The following is a 23,637-nucleotide window of genomic DNA, read 5'->3' as shown; positions in this document are numbered from 1 at the left end:
ACATGCTGGAAAGAGAGAAAGGATTTTATGAGAATCACCTCCAAACAGATGGCAGTGATGGAAAGATGTAGGTGAGAAATAAATAGAATTACGTACACTGAATAAAAAAAAAAAATAAGGGCAAGTTATTTATTTTTCATTGGCTCAACTTAAAAAAATATAGATGTGAATCATTAACCTACATTTTTTTAATCAAATGAATGAAACTTTTTTTTTTTCAGTGTACAATAAAAAAAATAAATTAATAAATTAAAAAAATGGCAAAATTCCATGACCAAGCTGGGCACATTTGTGACCATGGACCACAAAACCAGTCATTAAGGTCTTTTTTTATTATCATTATTATTATTATTATTATTATTATTATTATTATTATTATTATTATTATTATTATAATATTAATATTTATACATCATCCGAAAACTAAATGAATAAGCTTGTTAGGATAAGACAATATTTGGCTGAGATACAACTATTTGAAAATCTGGAATCTGAGTGAGCAAAAAAAAATCGAAATATTGAGAAAATTGCCTTTAAAGTTGTCCAAATGAAGTTCTTAGCAATGCATATTACTAATCAAAAATTAAGATTTTATATATTTACTATAGCAATTCGACAAAATATTTTCATGGAACATGATCTTTACTTAATATCCTAATGATTTTTGGCATAAAACAAAAATCTATAATTTTGACCCATACAGTGTATTGTTGGCTATTGCTACAAATATACACATACAAATAAATACTTTATTTTACCTCCACGATCACATTTATGTAAATTAATCATTTACATATGCCAGAAAACAAACATTATAAACATAGCAAAAACAAAGATTTTACAAAAAAAAAATAAAAACATAAATTGTAAGAAAGAAAGAAAGAAAGAAAGAAAGAAAGAAAGAAAGAAAGAAAGAAAGAAACAGCAATATACAATTTGTACATTTTTAAAATGTAATTTATTCCTGTGATGTCAAAGCTGATATTAGTCATTACTCCAGTCCTCAGTGTCACACAATCCTTCAGGCATCTAATATGCTGATTTGCTGCTCAGGAAACATTTATTAATAGTATCAATGCTGAAAATAGTTGTGCTGCTAAATATTTTTGTGGAACCATGCTAAATACTTTTTCACTATTCTTTGATGAATGGAAAGTTCAAAAGAACAACATTTATTAGGAAAAAAAATAAAAAATTCTTTGGTTAAATCTGTTATACATTATAAATGTCTTCACTGTCACTTTTGATCAATTTACTGCATCTTTACTGAATAAAATTATTCATTCATTTCCCAATATATAAATATATTCTCTTATATCTCTTACTGATCTCAAACATTTGCACAGTAGTGCATCATCTGCCATAAATAAACAATCAATCAAAAGCTAGAGAACTGCCTCCATTTTAAGGGAACATAGGCACACTCCCCATTACTTGCATTTTGGAACTGTTGAAATACGTACTCAGCTTTTTGCTGACATCACTACCATCACTCTCCATTAATACAAACTGACAGAAAAAGTATTTTTATTAAAAGATGCAGATGATGTCAAACTAGTCTTTGATAGTTAAACCACATGCCTGCCCAGTGGTTTTTATTTAATTTATTTCGGATCAAAATCTCTCACAGCATTCTGCATGATTCCTCACTCTCGCACATGCCTGGCAGGAAATAAATCACATGCCTCTCATGTCTGTCAAGATCACACGCAGGCCTAAGGCACTGATTAAAGCTCCACACCAAGGCTCTGAATCTGACCGTCTAGTGTTGTGGGTTCTGGACGTGGGGTGGGGGATGGGGGATGTCATACTGCCCTGACAGGTTAGGCTGTTTATAGGAGCCTCATTTAGATTCCCCCTCTAGAGCCAATGCAGCTCTGCCTGTCTGGTCCTGACTGACAGGTAAGTCCTTGTGGTGGCTGCTTGCCCGTGGAGCAAAGGGCAGCATGATAGAAACAAAACAGTCTGCTAAGGTTGAAATTTCCTCTAATGAGTGCTTAACCTTGATGACATGAGGTCATATAAATATAGCCTTAGGCCTAAATACATGAGGGTGACAGTAAGACTGCTCCACATTACCATGCACCAGTATAGCGACACTGAAGACTCTATTCTATGCTATAAAAAAATGTTGAAACAATTTTTACTCAGAGATTGCTAGTAGATTTCACAAATAATTTACAAAGAAATTCCATTTAACAAATTAAAAATTAAATGCTAATGATAAAATTGTATTTTCTTGTAAAATGCATTCCAATCATTTTACTTATTTCATTTTTGTTTTTTGTTTAAAAACAGTGTATTCTATTCAAAAAAAAAAAAAAAAAAAAAAAGAACACATGATGATCAATCTCCATTAAAATCTGATTGGACAGTCTAGGTGAAAAATGATTTGTTCAATAAACAATACATTTAAGGGAAATATTTCCAATACAATTCTAAAAGTGAAAATTCGGTCTCCATTAGCTGACTATCATGTTGAACCCAACCTGTATAACTTACTTTCTTCTTTGAAAGATGAAAAAATTGATGTAAGCATGCTAAATATAACTTCTTTTGCTACATATAATACGTGGGATGAGGGAGAAAGTAGTGACTTGTCAATGCAATGACATGTTTGTAGCTGCCCACAACCTAAGCTCCACTATTCACAATGGTAACCACAAAAACGCAAACATAATACAGTCTTATATAAATATCCATTAAACCTTAAGAAGTCTTTCCATTTATTCAGAAACACATTACATGTACTCTCCTGATTCGGCACCATGCTGTCCACACTTACACCTACAGTATTTAATGTACAGGATATTAAGGTTCCCTGTTTGTTTAAAGCAAATAAAAAATAAATAAAAAAAATATGCTGGGAACTAGAAATCCACAATTCTAGTTTCAGTTTTCAACAAAATTGACTTATGTAGTGCCAACGCAAAATGGTCATGTTAACAAATTTCAACAAATAAATGTGTATTGTGAAAAAAAAAAAAAAGAAAAACAAAGAATCATGTGGTTTTAGTTCATTTTAGTTAAGTAAACTGTACAAGAAGGAAAAAAAAAATAAAAATCTTTTAAAAGTACCTTGAACAGGCCACAAAACATGGTTTTCATTTAGTAGAAATGAAAAATTCCTTTCCATGTTTGATTACATATTTTAGTAGAGAAAAGATGGTGGTGCATAAAGTGAAGTATTGTCAAAGGAAATGAGTAATGAGCAGGAAATGTTCTTGAAAAAGAACAAATGGAAGAATAAACACAATATTTCAAATTGCTAAGTCTCCACAAATCTCCAAAAGGCAATATATATATATATAATATATATATATATATATATATATATATATATATATATATATATATATATATATATACAGTATATATATTTAGCAAAGCCTGAGCCATCTTATCATCTGACTTTTTTTTCTCCCTACTACTTCTGTCTTATAATCATTGTAAAATGTAGCAGTGCAGTAAGAGCCATATGGAAGATTCCACTAAACCTAAACAGGGAAAGAGAAGAACTTGCTTACAGAAGATGGTCATGGTCTAAACACTTTGATCGAATGTTTTGTGTTTGGATCTGGCAACCCAGAATGACCCTCATTATTGGTTTTGGTTCTGCTTTTACAGTTAAAAGCCGATATTGTGTATCAAATGGTTTTATAAAATGACAAACATAATGAGGACTTCCCAGAAGTTCAGTCTATTTTCAACTGATGAGCCAGCAAAATGCATGCCGCACTGACTCCAGGTGCCTTGCGATCCAAGCTTATAATTAAAGTAAATAATGAAGCTAAAGACTCATTCTTAATGAAACTGAAGAAATTGAGGATGCCTGGAAAAGTAATTGATTAAAATATCAAGTAAAACAGTGATCGATCAAGCTATTGATGAATCACTTGTTAGGATGCCTTGTAAAAGATGCAGAACCTCATCAGGTTTTGTCGAAAGGGCCCAGGCTCCATTGATTAAGCATTATTAAAGGAACGCATGCTCTTGTATTGACTGCCTATTAAATGCATATCAGCAAGTAGTGAGTATGACGAATGATCAGGGTGTTTAGAGACTTCATTATTCATAAGCCATTCCAGGAAGATGCTGTAACAATGTAAATAATGCTCCCCTTTCCCTCACCGAACCCCTTGGGATGTGATCTAACAGATGAGAGTGTAGTGGAAATGATGAAGAACTCTGTGTTTCAGTAGGAAGTAGGTGTTTAAATCCCTTCTATCAATCGCTGAGGCTTAAAGAGACAATCTGGAAATGCTGATCCCAACAATTAGTGCTGTTTAATCACGTGTGGGTGGAATCACATTAAACATTCACATTATGAGAATGCTGATATTTTGATGTACCACCAGATGCCGAATGGTAATAAAAATGTGTCACACAAGGTGCAAAAATAATCACGCTGGACCAACTTTTCAAATTGACATGACAGCTGCACTAAAAATTCTTAAAGCAGAACTTCAACCAAAAAGTTAGAATTTTGTCTTCAAAAAAAGATATTTGCAACCGTTTGTTAATGTACAAAAACCTCAAATTGCAACTGAATCATGAAAGACAAGTCAAATGTCATTTATTATATCTCATAACTAATAATCATTATTGTTAATAAGTCAAACGTATATCACTTAACAGAAGGAGACCACAAGGTGAGTAAATGGTAATTGAAGAGGTATTTATTAATTAAATTCAAGGAAATAGAGGAGCGGAGAATCAGCAGGTGAGTAGCACATTAGCTGGTGAGATGACTCAGCTTAGCTAAATGCACTAACAGGAAAGCTTTCTTCTTTTGCAGGAAGGTCAGCGAGGGTTCCACAGAAAACGAAGATTATCCAGATCAACTGGTAAGTATGCCACAAACAGATAATCAGATGAGTCTCTTGAATTGACTTCAAGACCAGACAAAGGTAGGTGAGGAGTGAAGGTGGCTTTATACTGGTTTTGATTGCTTGGTGACAGGTGCGGGGAATTAGTATTCAGGTGATTGTGATCATGCAGACTGAGTACTGGGACCTGACAAGACTGGTGTTTCCCAGACAGTAGCTGGGTTTCCATCACCCTGCTTTTATGCGCACTTTGAAGTATCGCATCAGAATCGAGTGATCGAAACTCCCAAATAAAAATAAAAAAACCCTAAAAAAAAAAAAAACGCTAACCTCACTTGACTTTTGTTTTTGACTGTGAAAAAGGGTTAATGCGAATAATTGGAGATGGAAATGCATTTTGCGAATAAATTCCTCCAAGTGCATCAAAAAAGTAATGTGACTGCGCTATGGGATGGTAAATCCTGACTAACCAGCAGACGGATCTTGTTCCACAGCATCTGAAATGTTGTTATGGTCATTTGGAAATGTCCGAGCAAAGTTTGTCATCAAAGCATTTCTGTATAATTGCCTCCCAGTACTGTTAAACAACTGCATTCCCAAACAGCAGCATCCACCTCCGAAAGCAATAACCGCATTCATTGTGTTTCGTCTGCTCATTCTGAGGTGATTATTATATTCAGTAGCTTCTCCTACTTTTCTTAGTGATGTATAGTGCCAGTTTATCAGGAAGTGATGATTTTGTTCTCTTTGACTCATTGGATGAAAACGGTGCTTGTTCGCAAATAATTTGTGCGATATTTAAATTTTGCATATAAGTTAAATTTGCAAACCCGGCTAGTATCTTAATGCAGAATGTATGTATGGTTTTCTGCAAATAACTATTCAAATTTCAGTTTGTTCCTTACTCAAAGCTGTAGTATGGCTTCAGATGATGTGTAGGAGGACAAACAGTGTGTATTACAAACAGGTTTTTATTTTTTATTTTTATTTATTTATATTTTTTTTTTACAGGCAATGTGTGAGTTGGCCAAACACATATTTTCAGGGAATACATAAATGGGAATTTTAGGGCACTGCTTGTGCCCGTCCGTTCTCACAGGCATGTGTTGTGTGGCTAACTAGTTAGTTCTAGTACTGGCTAGTACTAGTAATGTATTTAGTTCATACTGTCATTACGCATAATCGTCATTGTGGTTGGTTTGGCAGCTGCCTTTCCTTTCTCAATGTTCTCCTTCTGTAATCCCATGCTTGATTGGCATGTTGATGTCCTTTTGTGTTCGTGGGTGCATGCGATTGGAATTTACCACAACGACAAATTGATGGTATGTAGAATTACCTCAGTTGCTGTATATTCTTTTATGTGGTAAATTATTTTATGTTTTTTTTTTTTTTTTTTGGAAGAATAGTCAGATTTGGGACCCATTTTGATTTTAAAATTATTTTATTCACTAACCACACATAAACCTTATTTTCTCAGAAATATGAAAGAATGAATGAATGAATGGTTCATTTATATAGCGCTTTATTGTGTATTTCTGTAAACCCAAAGCATTTTAGAATCGTGTGGGGGGTCTCTCCTCAACCACCACCAGTTTGCAGCATCCACCTGGATGATGCGACGGCAGCCACAGGAATATGTGTACAAATACAAATTTGTACACACATGCTGATTACCTATTATTGTAGCGCAATTTGTGGTGAATACAGTGTAATCAGACTTTAGCCATAAATATGTTTATAAGAAACTGAAAAAAGCACAAATGTCAGGGTATGTCAAAATTTCTCCAGGGCCCCAAAACCCCCTCAGACCCCAAAGGATTAATGAAGCATTTGGGGCAACATAGACACTGCTGGTTTGTCGACGTTTGTTTTCCCTGTATTCGCAATTGCTTATCTGGTTTCTGTGTTAAAACTGCTCTCCAGCGTGTATTTGTTTAGGTAATCTTGTATTGTTAAATTTGTTCAAATTGTGTTAATTTTGTCTTGTGTTTGTTTTCTTGTATAAGCCTACTTGTTTTGCTTAAGCTCGCTAGTGTATTAGCTTGTCATAATTGTTTTCTTTGTGCAATTTTTTTGTTTTGTTTTGTTTCTGTTTACATTGTATTTGCTTGCTCTGTGCACTTTTGCTTTATGTATTTTGCTTTGTTTAAATTAGTTTTGTTGTTATTTGCTTTGTTTGCATTGCTGTTTTTTTACTTCTTCTAGCTGTATTTGTTTTTATTTGTATTGTTTGTATTTGCTTTGCTCATATGAAGATGTGTGAGTATCTACCTTTATTTGGTGCTAGAGTCTTAGCTTCACAGTAGTGTTTTGTGTTTACAACATTTCCTGGTTTAATAACTAAATATCTTTTGGTTCTTAGTATTTTATTGTTTAGTTGTAAGGACTAGAATTTATGTTATTTTGTTTTGCTTACTTACTTAAGGCTCCTGCAACAAGAAACAAAGTTAACCAAAATAGTTAGGGTGGGACTAGTTGTGGTGGGACTCTTTACGTATGTGTGACTTTACTTTACGTTTGTGTGTTGTGTGACCAGTACACTGGGTGGTAATATTTTTGTGATATAGATGCCTTTACCTGCCATTGGTTCTTAGTGTACTTCATGTTTGTTCTAGCCCTTGTCTCACTGTCCATTAATGATTTTAAAATTAGTGCTTGATTGTTAAAATAAAGTTTTGTAATTTGCTATTCATATCGAAGGGCCTCCTTTTTCAAACCACGCTCCTGTTTGTCCTTTGTTGGTGATCAGTTGCTAAGTATTAATATTTCCCTATTGACAGGATGGCCTAGTCAGTTGTTTCTCCTTTCCAACCATACCCCTCGCTACAAATGCATGACATACTGTGATATCATGAGGATCTCTGATCATTCTGGGAGTCTCATCCCTGATGGTGTGAACTGCAAATTGCAAACTGGAACAGAACTGCCCAAGTAGAGATGAAAGAACGCCATTGTAAGTCGCTGCCAAGTGCCAAGCAATGTCAAAATGCCATTCAGAGAAGACTTCAGCGCTTTCTGCTGTTCTCCATCATACCTACAACAGATGCAGCCATGTGAATAAATGCTATAACAGATCTTATAAATCTCTGATTATTTGCCTCCTGGATTTCCTGGAGACATATAGTGGCTAAGTGACTTGCTCAAGGCCAAATAAGGATAGAGGCATGGCACAGGATTTTTAAAAGTGATTTTCACCTTGCTGGAAAATCTCAAGGGGATTTCATTCCCAAGTACATTTCCTGACCTGCAGAACACCATGAGAGCTGCACAGCAGAGCATGTGTCCGCCATAGTGTATCATGCACAAGTCAGCAGTGGTATGTGAAAGGTCTTGAGCCTTTAGCTTAACTTCTATGACATGAATGACTGCACAAAAGGCCACCTTTTCTTCCTCGCTTCGTTTTGATGTCAAAAGTGCTACTTTTCTCTCTTTTTTCAACATTCTGTCCTAGTTTGCTTCAAGTATGTCTATCTGTCTCAGTTTTTCAGTCTCTTTCTCACTTGCTCCCTCTATTCTCTGCCCAGCTCATCTCTCTAGACACCGTGCTAATGAGCCCAGCTGTGTGTGAACATCAGCGAACCATTTATAAGCTTAAGAGGGTTTTGCAGGAAAAGGTGTGTTCGGCTATAATTCAAATTATTCAAACCATCTCTCAAAAGCACTCAGCACTCATCCCCACCTTTCATCACATCCCCCACCCCCTCTATGACTTCATCCTGCTATCGCCGGCTGTCCATCATTGGTTTTTCTTTCTTCCTCTCTGATGGAGCTTCTACTCAGCATCATCCTTATCTGTAAATCTCATCGGAGATATTTGAAACTGTTTGTAGACTTTGAAAACCCCATTTACGAGAACTTCAAACCATCATGGGCAGATGAAAATCTAATAGAAGTGACAGAAAAAAAAAATTATATTAAGACGGGAACCACTAATCATTTCATCAGCATTTTCCGGACTCCATATGTTCAATGAAAATGGTAGATATCTCCCTCCATCTTTCATCTGACGCCGAGTCTGAAAGTCTCCATTTGGCAAGAGCAAACTGAATATTATTTTCTATACATTTGATAATTTCCTTCAAAAATTAAAATCGTAAGGTTAAAGTAACTAAAATGGATCCTGAATAGATGCAAATGTTTTGTATCTCAGACTGAATGAGTTCTCATCCCTTTGAAAAGCACTTAACATGACAGGTGTTTTCATTACGCTTGCTACCTTTCATTATGTTACGGCTGGAGATCGCATGGGGTAATGGAAATTTTGGGCGATATTCACAGTTGTCCTTGAAGACAACTTTCTTTTCAAGCTGTTTTCACCTGTTTGAAGAACAAACAGGTGCTTCCTGACAAACAAAGGGAGAAAGATGTCTATATAAAGACGAGGTTCACTCCTGTGCTGAAAGCTCAGACAGGCAGATGGGTAATTTGTGTCTTGCAAGAGCATAGGTGTGAAGTTATTCTCTTTGATTCTCTCTCACACCGGTCGTTGCATCGGTAGAAATGTGGTGAATCCATGCAACCTTAATGCATAAACCGTTACAGGAGATCAAATGCTGAACAAAATAAACAAATGTTTTACAGCTGCTGGTATACTTACATGCAGTAACTTTGAGACAGAATGTGAGTCATTCATAGAACATGTGAGATATCGCCAGTCTCCAGTGTGGAGGTCAGTCTGAATATCAAGGATGCACCTGTGTTTCTCTTGCCAAATCAGGGTTTGTGTGAAAGCTGATCCCCAGTCAGTTGTGGTCGACCACCGCAGTATTGGCTTCTCGTCTGACATTTGTTCTCAGATCAGATTAGTGAGGAAAAGCGTCCTCCCTTAGGAACTAATGGGGTTTTTATCTCTGTGGTAAGGTATGTGAAGCTCTTTCCCCTGACAAAGGCACCGCTAACTTGTTATATGACCTATTGCTATCTACTACACATACCCACTTTCAGATACCAGAAGTAATACCCTGAAAAGTGCTCTGTAAATGACACCCTCGCATAAATGTATCACTACGGTCTGATTAGGTTCAAAGATTCTTATTCATTGTCCTTGCTGTTGTAACCATGGTTACATTTTCTACAAGTGTTGATTGTTCTGTTTCACTCCCTGAATCAAATAAACTACTAGAACTATGGTACTAGATCCTGTATGCTAATTTTCTTGAGGGTCACTCAAGAAATAAATTTCTGTCATCCTTTACTCTTTCCAAACCCTTAACCTTCTTCCTTATATAGAGTGGACCAGAAAAAAATAAAAAAATAAATAAAATTAGTGATCAAAGAATGTAATGTTTCAAAGGGATACTGAAGATTTTTTTCTCTCTCTCTTGCTCTGTTTCTCACAAATTGTGCTCATTTGTTTCCCATGGAATAACGTAATGGCTCATACAGGTTTGGAACTGTAAATAATGTACTTATTTTGCAGCTCATTTGGCAATATTGCCAAAGATTTTTCAGCTATTAACATAAAAAAGGAACAACATGAAATTAAAAGCACATGTATTATTCAAATCTGAGAAGTTATTCAGTGTGAGATATGAGCTATTTTCATTGTTTCTGGATCTCACTGTCATTTACATTTAGTCATTTAGCAGACACTTTTATCCAAATGAGGACAGAAAGTCAGAAAGCGTTAAATATGGCAAGTACTGCATGCATGTGTGATGTCTATACAATTCACACTGTCAACACACAATTAAAGTTATCGTCAACATTACATAAAATTATTCAAACAATGCTCCATTATAACCCTCTTTATTTCTCCAGTTCCCTATGTGCTCTTTCATTCTTAGCATCTTTTGTTTCCCTCTTTTGTTGAAGTTTTGTGGTCGGTCTCACTGCATTTGTCATCGATACAGCAGTGTTTGATATTGATCAACAAAAGCTCAAAAGCCACAAAGAAACAGATGTATGGAAAGATTCCCAAAGCAGCCACACAAACACAACCATGAACTGTAGCTCTAAAGTATTCATGAAAGTACAGAACCTAAGGTGTGTGTTCATGCTACTGCAACACAAATGCTTTAACCTGTTTAAATAATGGATAAAATAAGGCCTAGATGCATCACACTACCAAAACAGATCAATCATGCTGCCACACTTCAGAGAGTGTTAAGTGCCTGCAGATAAAGACAGTATTAACAGTTACATTTATTAGTATTGATAAATCAATAAAAATATTTCTAACACATTTCTGACATGTTCTTCACAACATTTTTGAGCCGATCACCTGAGCTGTAAAAATATATCATGTGACTCTGGAGTTGTAGAAAAATCATTTAATGACAATGCTGTTTGACACTATAAGAACATGTCAGGTACTGGTAAAACACCAACTATTCTATTTGTATTTATTTATTTGAAAGAACTTATTATTTTATGAAGGGTGGCGTTACATTGATAACATGACAGTAAAGACATACGTTCTATTTCAAATAAATCCTGTTCTTTGGAAGTGTCTATTCATCAAAGAATCCTGAAAAACAGTATCAAACTTTACACTAAAATATTAAGCAGCACAACTGTTTTTAACATTGATAATAAGAAGAAATTTTAATTGAGCACCATATCAGAACGTGACAATTGTCATGTGACAATGAAAACTGGAGAAAATTTAGCTTTGCTATTACAGACATAAATTATATTTTAAAATATATTCAAATAGAAAATTCCTTTTTCAAATTGTAATAATATTTCGCAATATTTATGCATTTATATGCATACAATTTATGCATATATATATATATGTTTTTATGGTATTTTTGATTAAATAAATGCAGTATAAAGGTCTTCTTTAAATAAACAAATAAAATCAAACTTGAAATCAAACTGATATGCAAACTTAATAGAAAAAGATGCTACTGTAAAAATTCTAGTAATGTCATGCTAACCAGCCAAACCAATATGCAAGAAATTCCTCATTTTCATAAAATATATTTCTGTCATGAAAACTCTCTGAGTTTGACATGGTAATGTACATGACAATGTTAATGTGTTTGGTCTTGGTGGAATAGATCTGCTATGCTGCTGAGTACTGAGACTTGTTACTACCAATACATCCACAACATGCTGCTGTTAGCATGTAAGAAATACTACTGTTGCACATGAAACATGAAATAACCCCCATATAGCATACATCAATCATCCTGTAGCAGATCTATGCAAGTGGAGCTGGGTAAGGTGGAGGGTTTCTGAAGCACGCTACAATTTCTACAGCAATCATTAGCCAAGTATTTGAATGTTGAGCGGCAAGCTCATTGTCTGCAGATACAAAAAGAACCAATCAGCTGAGCCATGTGATAATGATGTCATTATGTAAGACAGTATTTGACCTATCGGACTGAGCCATCTAGAGTTTCATGCCAGAACTTTGGATGTATTTCTTGGATTGTTGTTTGCCTGTGCTTATTAAAACATGCTTATTTGATGCTCTAATGAATTTCTAAAACTACTCTGTCTAATTAATCCTAAAGATCAAAGCCATTAAGCTTTGGTACTGACATGAAGTGTTTGATGTACTGTACTAAGTTATGATTGCCGCAGAACTGCATCACTGGAAAGGGAAAGAACAGGACCGATACTCATGGTTAAAGAGAACATAGACTCTCTTGTTCTGCTTAGGTTCTCTATATCAGGGCCCCTTGGGGGATAGAGGGCAGCATGTCCTCTGGCCCCTCTGGATAAAGTACAGTATATAAAGTTTTATCTCTTACCTCTCTCTCAAAAACTCCAAACTGCCTTGCAGAAATCCAATTAGCACTCTTAGGGCATAAGAGGCAGAAGGGGCTGACCTAATCACAGTGGAGATGCTGTCTAACAGATGGCATTATGGGATGTGGGGAGAACTGGGGGGATTTGTCAGTGTGCTGCTTGTTTTGCTCCTGGGTGATTCCAAAGGTGTTACTTTCAGGAAGCTGATGTACTGTGAGTGGTTGAAAGAAAGAGAGGACGGGGAGATAAAGAAAAGAACTATTCATGCTGTAGTATAAAGCATAAAACCCCAGAAATCTACTGGATTTAATCTTGGGTATTAATGAGTATGAACTTATGAGTTAAGTTCAACTGGTGTGTCGTACTATGAAACAATGGTTTCAAATTTAAGCTTTGGGTTTCCAGTAGATGTTCTAGGTTGTTTCACCCTGTTTTAAAGATCAACCTAGGCCACATTTACCCTGTAAAGTCTAATTCTTAGATTTAATATTGTATATATATATATATTAAAATATATAAATTAGGGTGTTTTCACATACAGTGGGAACGGAAAGTATTCAGACCCCCTTAAATTTTTCACTCTTTGTTATATTGCAGCCATTTGCTAAAGTCATTTAAGTTCATTTTTTTTCCCTCATTAATGTACTGTACACACAGCATCCCATATTGACAGAAAAACACAGAATTGTTGACATTTTTGCACATTTATTAAAAAAGAAAAACTGAAATATCACATGGTCCTAAGTATTCAGACCCTTTGCTCAGTATTTAGTAGAAGCACCCTTTTGATCTTATACAGCCATGAGCCTTTTTGGGAAAAATGCAACAAGTTTTTCACACCTGGATTTGGGGATCCTCTGCCATTCCTCCTTGCAGATCCTCCCCAGTTCTGTCAGGTTGGATGGTAAATGTTGGTGGACAGCCATTTTCAGGTCTCTTCAGAGATGCTCAATTGGGTTTAAGCCAGGGCTCTGGCTGGGCCATTCAAGAACAGTCACGGAGTTGTTATGAAGCCACTCCTTCGTTATTTTAGCTGTGTGCTTAGGGTCATTGTCTTGTTGGAAGGTGAACCTTCGGCCAGGTCTAAGGTCCTGAGCACTCTGGAGAAGGTTTTCATCCAGGATATCCCTGTACTTGGCCGCATTCATCTTTCCCTCGATTCCCTGTCCCTGCAGCTGAACCCACTCTACCATAAAGCCCCGACTGGTGGAGGGCTTCAGTGATGGTTGACTTTCTACAACTTTCTCCCATCTCCCGACTGCATCTCTGGAGCTCAGCCACAGTGATCTTTGGGTTCTTCTTTACCTCTCTCACCAAGGCTCTTCTCCGCCGATAGCTCAGTTTGGCCGGACGGCCAGCTCTAGGAAGGGTTCTGGTCATCCCAAACGTCTTCCATTAAAGGATTATGGAGGCCACTGTGCTCTTAGGAACCTAAATTTTTTTGTAACCCTGGCCAGATCAGTGCCTTGCCACAATTCTGTCTCTGAGCTCTTCAGGCAGTTCCTTTGACCTCGTGATTCTAATTTGTTCTGACATGCACTGTGAGCTGTAAGGTCTTATATAGACAGGTGTGTGGCTTTCCTAATCAAGTCCAAACACAGCTGGACTCAAATGAAGGTGTAGAACCATCTCATGGATGATCAGAAGAAATAGATAGCACCTGAGTTAAATATATGAGTGTCACAGCAAAGGGTCTGAATACTTAGGACCATGTGATATTTAATTTTTTCTTTTTTAATAAATCTGCAAAAATGTCAACAATTCTGTTTTTTTCTGTCAATATGGGGTGCTGTGTGTACATTAATGAGGAAAAAAATGAACTTGAATTTTAGCAAATGGCTGCAATATAACAAAGAGTGAAAAATTTAACGGGGTCTGAATACTTTCCGTACCCACTGTATAGTGCAATTTAAAGTCTGCATTACACATCTGTATACATACTGTGAAGTGGCTTTTCGAACGAAAAAAAGGTAGAACAGGACTCTATGTGTCCTTTTACTGCCATTGACAGAAGAAAGAATACAATGCGTCATACAGATATGGAACTGTAAATGATGAGAAAATTACACAAGGATTGGACTATAAAATGTTTGGTATCTATGAGTTCTAGTTTTAATTTCCTGAATATTCATTCATGCCATTAAATTTTCTGAATATGCATATACTAAATTCTTTGAAGGACCCCTAAATTTACAACCAAAATTCATGAAAAGTTGGGACATTTTGTGAAATGCCATATAATCAAGAATATGTTATTTGTTCATTCTCTTTCACATTTATTTAATTGACCAAAGTACAAAGACATTTATATTTATTAAATATTTATTTTTTTTATTTTTTTATTTTTTGTAAATATAAAAAAAAAAAAGAAAAACTGATAGCCAGTCACATCCACATGTGTCTATGGAACCACGCTGTTGCAGCTCATGCAGAATTAAACCTGGTATTGTCTTGATCTAATAACCATGGACTTCCCATGAAAGATGTCATCTTGATGGCAGTATAGGTCTCTGTACAATCCCAATATATGCCTCCATGTCAGTGGTACCTTCACACATATCCCAGTCACCCATGCCGTTTGCACTGATGCACCCCTATACCATGACTGGCGTTTGCTTTTGCATCTGTCTCTGATGAAAGTCTGGAAGGTCCCTTTTGTCTTTGGGACTGAGAACTCATCATACTTTTTAGCCAGAAATAGGGTGAAATGTGGACTATCTGAGATGAGCATCAGCATCACTGCATAATATTGATATACTGTATAGCTTTCTCCTAGAGTAACAGAGATTTAAGTTGCATTTATTGATACAGCGGCAGACTGTGTTAAGTGACAGTGGTTTTCTGAAGTACTCCTGAGCCCATGTGGTTATATTTAACACCGCAGCATGATGGTTTCTTATGCAGTGCCATCTGAAGGCTCAAAGGTCATGCACATTCAACTGAGGTTTCCTGCTTTGCAGTACACAGACTGAGATTTTTCTGGATTCCCTGAATCGTTTCACAATATTTCACATGAGACACTTCTCTCTACAATTTAGCACAAAGTGATGAGCCATGATCCAGCTTTGCTTGCAAAGACTGAGATGCTCCTTTTATACCCAAACATGATACCCTCACTTATAACCCATTCACTGTGAACTGTTTCAAAACAGTTTAATTTGGATATTTTGTAACCTTTTCACTTTTTTTTGCCTCTGTCCCAACTTTTTTGGAGTGTGTGGCAGCCAACAAAATCAAAAAAAAAAAAATTATTTACAAAATATATAAAAGTTGGTCACTGAAAACTTTGGCAATCTATTCTTTGTACTTTTGTCAATTAAATAAAAGTTAAAGAGAATTAACACATTACAGATTCTCAAATTTATTACATTTTACAAAATGTCCCAACTTTTCTGGAATTGGGGTTGTCCAAAACAGCACCCAAGGGCATGGAAATTTCTATGGGGGATTTACCAACATCACGCAAATTAAAGAACACAGACGCAACATCTCATTTACATATCATCCTAGTTGAGGGTTCCAAGTCATCTTTTATTTCCTGAAGCAAATAAAAAATAACATGGCTTGCCAAATGATATGTTCGGTTAATGTGTTCTTCTGACATTCCAAATAAATTTGTACATGTGGAAAAAAATCCTCTCCCTTCTACCACATGCTCTCTGTTCTCTGTGCCCCCCCCTCCCCCCCCCAACAACAGTAAGTGCAGCCATTTCAAACTCAAAACAGTTTAAGACATTCTTTTTGGGGTTGTTAAATGATGGGGCAAATACAAGTAATTTGACGAGCGTAAACGTTAGTAAATCTCATTGCGTGATTCATTTAAATACTCTACTCCCATAAATTTTGTGTCTGAAAGGGAAACTCCTACAAATGCATATTCAGTAAGGTCCGGAGCAAAAATAACTGTGTCCATGCCTTTTCAGCTTTCTTTCTTTAGTAAAACAGTGCAATTTTAACACCAAAAGACGGTTTGCGCTGGCGCAAGCTTATAGTAAAACTGGCCCTTAAGTCTTCTTAATTCAAAGATTAATCTAATTCTTTTTACAAAGGTGCGTTTGAACTAAGAGACTAATGTTTTGTCAACACCGATAACCTCATGGGCAGCACGTCAACACAGCACCATTGCGCTTTGGGCATCCCGAGTTTGATTTCTGGCTCATGGACCTTTCCCAATTCTGTAGATTTTTGGACCCATCATAGTACAGTAGCATGTCTGTGAGTTGCTTCTCCTTTTAAAGATAAACACAAAAACGAGTTGTCATGTAACAGTGAAAAAAACATTCATGAATAAGAAAAGAATCAGATATGAGTGTTTAGACATAGCAGGTCAAATGCCAAGATACAGTATCAGATACGTATCGGATTTAGAATCATGTCTGAAAACAGTCCAAATCGGATGCAAAAAAATACAATTTCATATGTAACAATATCCATGCAAGATATTGGTGAGGGGAAAAAATCGTAATTGATTTACCATGTAAAATGCTGATCAATACACTAAAAATAAATAAATAAAGGAATAATGAAAGAAACTCAGTATTTCACTTCTTAAGCTTGTGTACTACTTCAGGTGGTGCTTGATTAAAAATATTTTTTTATGATAAATCGCTTTGCAATATTCCTTATTTCTAAATAACTACAAGCTGCTTCAAAATCATTTAATGTAAATGTTTATGCTAGTTAGTGCTGGTAGATCATCAATAATCATAACAATGCTGTTGATAAAATGTCAACCGTTTTATGGGAAAGTTCACCGGTTAAGCTACTGTAGTTGAAACCTTTGAAGTGGCACCTACTACATGCATCATTCAAAACTCATATCCAAGTCTCTTCAACAGAGCAGGGTTCACTCTCGATCATCTGCCACATTAGCATCCGTGTATATATCTGCCATTTTCTTTGCCTGACTCCATTAGCGATGGCGGTATATCTTTGACTCCATATTGACTTTCTTTCATCTTCTGGAGGAAACTCTATAGCTGTAGATTACAGACTGACCCTAAGGCTCCCTGTTCAAGAAGAGAGAGAGAAACTCATGCCAGCTGAAGATATAAGACACACACACACATAGAAAAGCCTTTGACAGGACGAAAAAAGGCTGTCATGTTTCTTATAGTATGAAATTGTCTAAAGCATTCAGCCAAGCATACTGTATGTTCACTCACCCACTCAACACCACCTCTTTCTCGCTCACACACACTCAATTATACACGTGTGTATGATCTCCCAAGAATAAGTAAGTCCGTGCTCTCTGGAGACGAGCGGTTTATCAGATTATCGTTGCTGACTGACGCAGCTTTCGTTCCTTCTCCTTACATTCCAGCACATTCAAACTGACTTATTGTCCTTCCTTTTAAAGACAAGCCTCCTCTAAACACCTGTTTCACAGCGAGCATTGCAGTTGAGCTAAATCCATGGCTCCACCATCATTAAAAAAACACAAACCCTGAAGAGACCAACAGGAGGGAGGATTTACACCATAGGATCATTTTCTTTGTCTGAATGCAAAATTGTGATGTGTGTGTGAGGTTTTACCGTCTAATTTGGTGCTACCTAGGCTCCATGTCCAGACACCCGATACCACACACAGCTCAAGCGGGCAGGTAGAAGAGGAAGTGGAACAGATCAATACACTTGTTAAAGATTGCAGATAATGAAAATATGGAAAAAATATATATTCTCGGCCATCAATTTTTGATGAGAAGAATGCCCATGGATGCAAAAAGACCCAAAAAGACGCAAATGTAGAAATAGTATACTGGATAAATAATTGAATAAGTATGCTCATTGATTTTTCAGTCTTATTTATTTTTCATCATTTTCAACTCTTTTTTTTTAAATGATAAAATCTAAAACAATGGATCTGAAGGTCATAGCCGTGCATCATGCGTTTGCATTCAATTATGTTTTCTTTGTAAAGCAAGCTGTCAACAGCATTAAAGGGATAGCTCACACTAAAATGAAAATTCTGTTATCATTTACTAACTTTTATGCGGAACACAAATGAAGCTGATGCACTGAAAAACACATCAGTGTTTTTTTTATTTGGATTCTAATTCATTATGTCAAAATAGCTGCTAATTTTCTGCTATTTATACTACTTATTACAAATAGTGGCAATTATTTGCATCTCAGTATTGTAGTACATTATAAAAAAATGCAATAATGTATTGAGTGTAAATTATAATTTTAATTTTAATTATTAAATGGATTCCACCTTATTGTGACAATAAAGCCCTCCTCACCCTAACCCTACCTGACACTTTATTTTCAACTTTTTGATTATTATTTTATTTTTTATTTATTATTATTATTATTATTTTATTTATTTATTTATTTATTTTTTTATTGAAAATAAATGTCTTTCCGATGTGATATGAGATTTGAAAATGGAGAAAAAAGTTTGTCCAAAAGTAAATTCGAACTCAGGTTGACTGTGTCAAAAAGCATGTGCTTTACCATCGATGCCACCAGAACTGATGTGTGACAAGTATCTTTTGTAGTGTTGACTAGCCCAAACACACATTGGTGGGTGGAGTTAGTGTAAATAGCCTCTGCCAACAAGGCAGGCTATTTGCACTTAGTGTAAATAGACAATTGTTGTTGTTGTTGTTGTTTTAATTTTTTTTGTTTGCTTAACTAATCTGAATATATATATTTTTTCTCCATTAAGATATTTTGTGGTATGGAAAGGTTCCGTGAATGGTAAAGGTTCTTCATGGAACCATAGATGCCAACAAAGCTCCTTTATTTCTAATGGTGTAGGTTTGGAGCAACATGAGGGTGAGTCAGTGAAGACAGAATTTTCAATTTTAGGTGAGCTATCCCTTTAAAACTGTTGAGATGAGGAATAAAAAATGCCCATTGATCTTGCATGTCATATTTCAGTGCTTTATTTGCCAATTATAAGTGCATTTCTAAGCTAGCAAGCATTCTGTATTATCTAGTTACGCCTGAGACATTTTGCAGAGGTAGTTTAATGGTTTGTGCAAGACTGGCTAATTTACTTGAGATCTAGTTCTACAGATGCTTGAATAAGATACAAACAAAATACTTCAGAAATCAGATCTCATCATTCTACTATAAATGTTTGCTTTTAGATCTCCATGGGAACAGCATAGGAAATATGTCATTAGAATGCACCTGTTTCGCAGGCTTTCATTAGCTCAAGCTTAGTTTCAAACACTAAGGGGGTTTAATAATATGCAGACCAGACGATGCTCTGCACGAAGGCACAAAGGAGACACGTTGAGACTTGCATGGAGGCATTGAAAATGTCTGCTGCTACGTCAAGATAACCTTTACATCAAACAGAGTAACAGCTGAAACTCCCAGAGAGAGAGAATTTAGTATTCTACAGAATTTAAATATATGCAGAAACATCCTACACATTGCAGGGGGGGAGGGGGATAAATATATAAAGTGGAATAAAGCAGGTGGAATAAAGCAGATAGTCACTTATAACTAATTAATATAATAAAGACTGTATTTAGTTCCTGCTTTAAAATTAAGCTCACACAACACACTTCATAACACTGCAGAATCCCTCCAAATAGAATATATGCTCTTAATCAATTACAAAGTTCCTCAAGCTGACTGAAGGTGAAAAGAATCAAGCTGAGCTTGGAAAAGCTTCTATAAAACAAGGTCTGCAATACCCAGGGAAAGCTATTCTTCAATGAAAGTTCATGATCTTAAATGTGCCATCTTTTCCTCATTATGAACTGTCATGTGACTCTTCCTGGAGCAGAGGAATATTTACATCATGGCAACGCTGACACTACAAGAGCATTCAAAGTCCCAAGCATTTCACTAGCCGCTATCCTGGGCTGTGAGGTCAAAGAAAGCAGAAAAATGTCAAAAATGTCCAAGTCAGTTTCACTCAAGGAAACAACTTCATCTTAAATTATTTATAAGATCTTGTCAGAATATTACAAAAGCACATTAACTTGCACCATTGAGCATTGCCAAAAAAAGCACAATGCTGCAGAGTGCATGTTACAGATGTTCAAAATCAGGCCATGGTAAAACATCTGCTATAATAAAATTGAACTTTTGAAAAGCTATCAATTCACAAAAATCATATTTAGAACTATAAAGTATAGTTTCAACATCTACTAGAAGGCACTCAACTGTATTAGGTTAATCAGTCAAACCTTGACCTTTTTCTTTTAAAGCAGCAGCAATATATCAAGATCATTGTTTAAGAGACAGTGTGTAACAATCTATTGCTTGCCATTACACACTATCAGTAATAAATGTGTGTTTATATGAGTATATATAGATATTATATTTTCTGCCCTACTTTCATCACCCCACCATATCTAAAAATATATTTTTTGCACTTTATTCAGTATGCTATACTTTCTCCTTAACTTCTAACTGTATTATGGAAGTACTTAAATGCTGTAGCAATATTACAGTCCTCTACACTTATTGTGTGTCTCAGTGTGGACAATTTCACTTAAAATGGTTGATTCATTCAATTAATTAGATTCCAACCTTGACTGTAAAGTGTTTATTTCTACATTACAAGCCTACTGAAATGCAATGCATAAATACTGTATAAGCTAGAGTTCAGAAGTTTTATTTAAAAGAGCTGTGATTGCAAACATGAGTTTTTAGCATCATTACTTCAGTATTAAGTGTCACATGATCCATCAGAAATCATTCTAGTATTCTGATTCAGTGCTTAAGAAACATTTCTTATCAATGCTGAACATTGTGCTGCTTAATACTGTATTTCTCTACTATTTACATGTTTTCAGGATTCTTTTAAAGTTCAAAATACCAGCATTTATTTCAAATAGTCAAATAATAGTAATAGTACACATGAATAAGATGATAGATCAGAGATTGTGCACATACCTTATTAAATCAAGCCTTTTGAAAATTAACCGGAGAGGTGGAGGGCGGCGAGGTGGAGTTCTTGCTTTTCCTCATCAGTGGAAACGATTCCCATGTCCGCCATTGAGTGAAGGGCAGTGGAGATGAGAAGGCAGATTATGCTAAAAAATAAAGGAGAGGAGAGATTGTTTGCAGCTTAAAGGGTACGCTTCATTTCTCTTCATTTACTCTGAATTACCCCGGAGTCCCTCGGGAAGCTTGTCTTGCCCGGTGCCCTTCAGTTCATTCTACAAAGCCTTGAGAAGTTCACACTTATTTACCTTATAGGAAACTGAAGACCCGTTGCAGGTAGAGGTTATGTAAAGTTAAATGAATTTCATCTCCACACCAGCTGTTAACCTCTGGTAGATAATGATCATGAGGGTGAATATGATGGTTCAAATACACATTATTTGAACTAGCAATCATTGTAAACACCACAATTTTGCTGCATGAAATTACTCATACATTTTGTTTCATAACCAGAGATATAATTGCTCATTTTTAACTAAATTATTCTTGAATATTGTTTCATCCAGTTCTAATATTTATCTAAAATGTATAACTTCCTCTTGGCTTATTTACAGAATGTGTAATTCTTTTTGTTCCTCCAGTCAAGTCAGAAGTGCTGCCATCAACTGTGTGACATCTTAAATGCATCTCTTTGATCTGATCTGCCTTTGATCTCCTCTCTGCTTTCTTTTTTGAATTGTAGGATATTCACTTTTGATTAGACGCAATACATGAGTTTTATGAAGAGTTCATATGGATTGAAAGGTCAGACAGTTGCATATTTATAGAATCAATCATTATAATTCAGTGATTACTTATTCATACACTCTTCTAAAGATACTGCCACAGCTGTCAGGCAAAACCAATCTTCTTCATTAGCAGATCCTACGGTGTTCTTCATCTGTACATCTAATCTTAAATCTTCAGTTTATGCTCAAAAATCAGTACTGATGTAGTCAGACTATGAGCAGTTTATGTGTGCAATATGTGTCAGATGGTTAGTGAAATCAAGTGGTCTGTGGGTGTAACTATATCCAACTGGTGAAAGGTGGTCTGTTTAAAAAGCAATATCAACAAAAGATAGACATATAATAAAGACATGAAACGGGCCTTTCATGTGTCATCAGATTGTATCTACTTCATTTTCTCACTTCTGTTTCTGCAATATTGAAGTGAATTGAACTCCAGCGTGGAGTGGATGTCTCATGGCATTTCTCCCACACAGCCAAATCGCCCTCTACTCAAGCTCCACAGCGGGAGTTCAGTAGGTCAGACCTGTTTTAATGAGACATGCAGACAGCATGCGTGAGAAAAAGAAAGACAGAGACAGTGTATTAGAAAGTCGTGTTCACATCCATGCAGCTCTTTACTCTGAAAAGGATCAAACAAACATGTCCTTCAGATATTTACTCAGTCTGAAGCTCATGTTTTCTCATCACACACACACACACAGAGTACTCCCTTGGCTTACCAATATGTCATGGTGATTTCAATTCACTCTCTGACATGAAGGAACTCTCAATATCACCCCAAAGATCTGTTAGCACCTGCTCAACACCAGCCGAACAAAGTAGACCATCATGATCTGAGCCAAAAAAGACTTGCATTACAGATATATGAACTTTGGATTACAAGTCAAACATTTATAATTGCATGTTTTGTTGTTTTTGGGGGGAAATATCTTATGCTCACCAAGGTTGCATTTATTTGATCAAAAAATACATTATAAAATAAAATAGTGTGAGATATTATTACAATTCAAAGAATTGCTTTCTATTGTAATATATTTTCACACATTTATTATTGGGATGGCACAAGATGATTTAAACCAGTTCATTTAGGGTGAGTTCAATAAAATTCTGACAAATAGGTTTTATGATTGATGCTCTTTAAATATCAGGAGACAATATGTAACAGTCATTAATAATTGTCACAAGGGTCTTTGCCACTATGAAAATATTTTGACTTGCCTGACATCCTTGTGGATGTGATCCAGCTTCAGTTAAACAAACTGATCTGAGCAAACACAAGGAAAAGCCACCAATAAATGAGAATGCTCTTCTTAGACAAAAGCCATAAATAATATAAATAGCATAAACAGTTGTATTAATCATAGTCTAACAGAATTTAAATGATTTTTATTTTTTATTTTTTGAGATAAGGCTCGAGGCCACAACATAAGATCACCGTTATCTCAACAAAATTT

This window comes from Cyprinus carpio, chromosome B11, assembly GCF_018340385.1.
Source record: "Cyprinus carpio isolate SPL01 chromosome B11, ASM1834038v1, whole genome shotgun sequence".
NCBI classification, from domain to species: Eukaryota; Metazoa; Chordata; class Actinopteri; order Cypriniformes; family Cyprinidae; genus Cyprinus; species Cyprinus carpio.
This window is presented reverse-complemented; position numbering follows the sequence as displayed.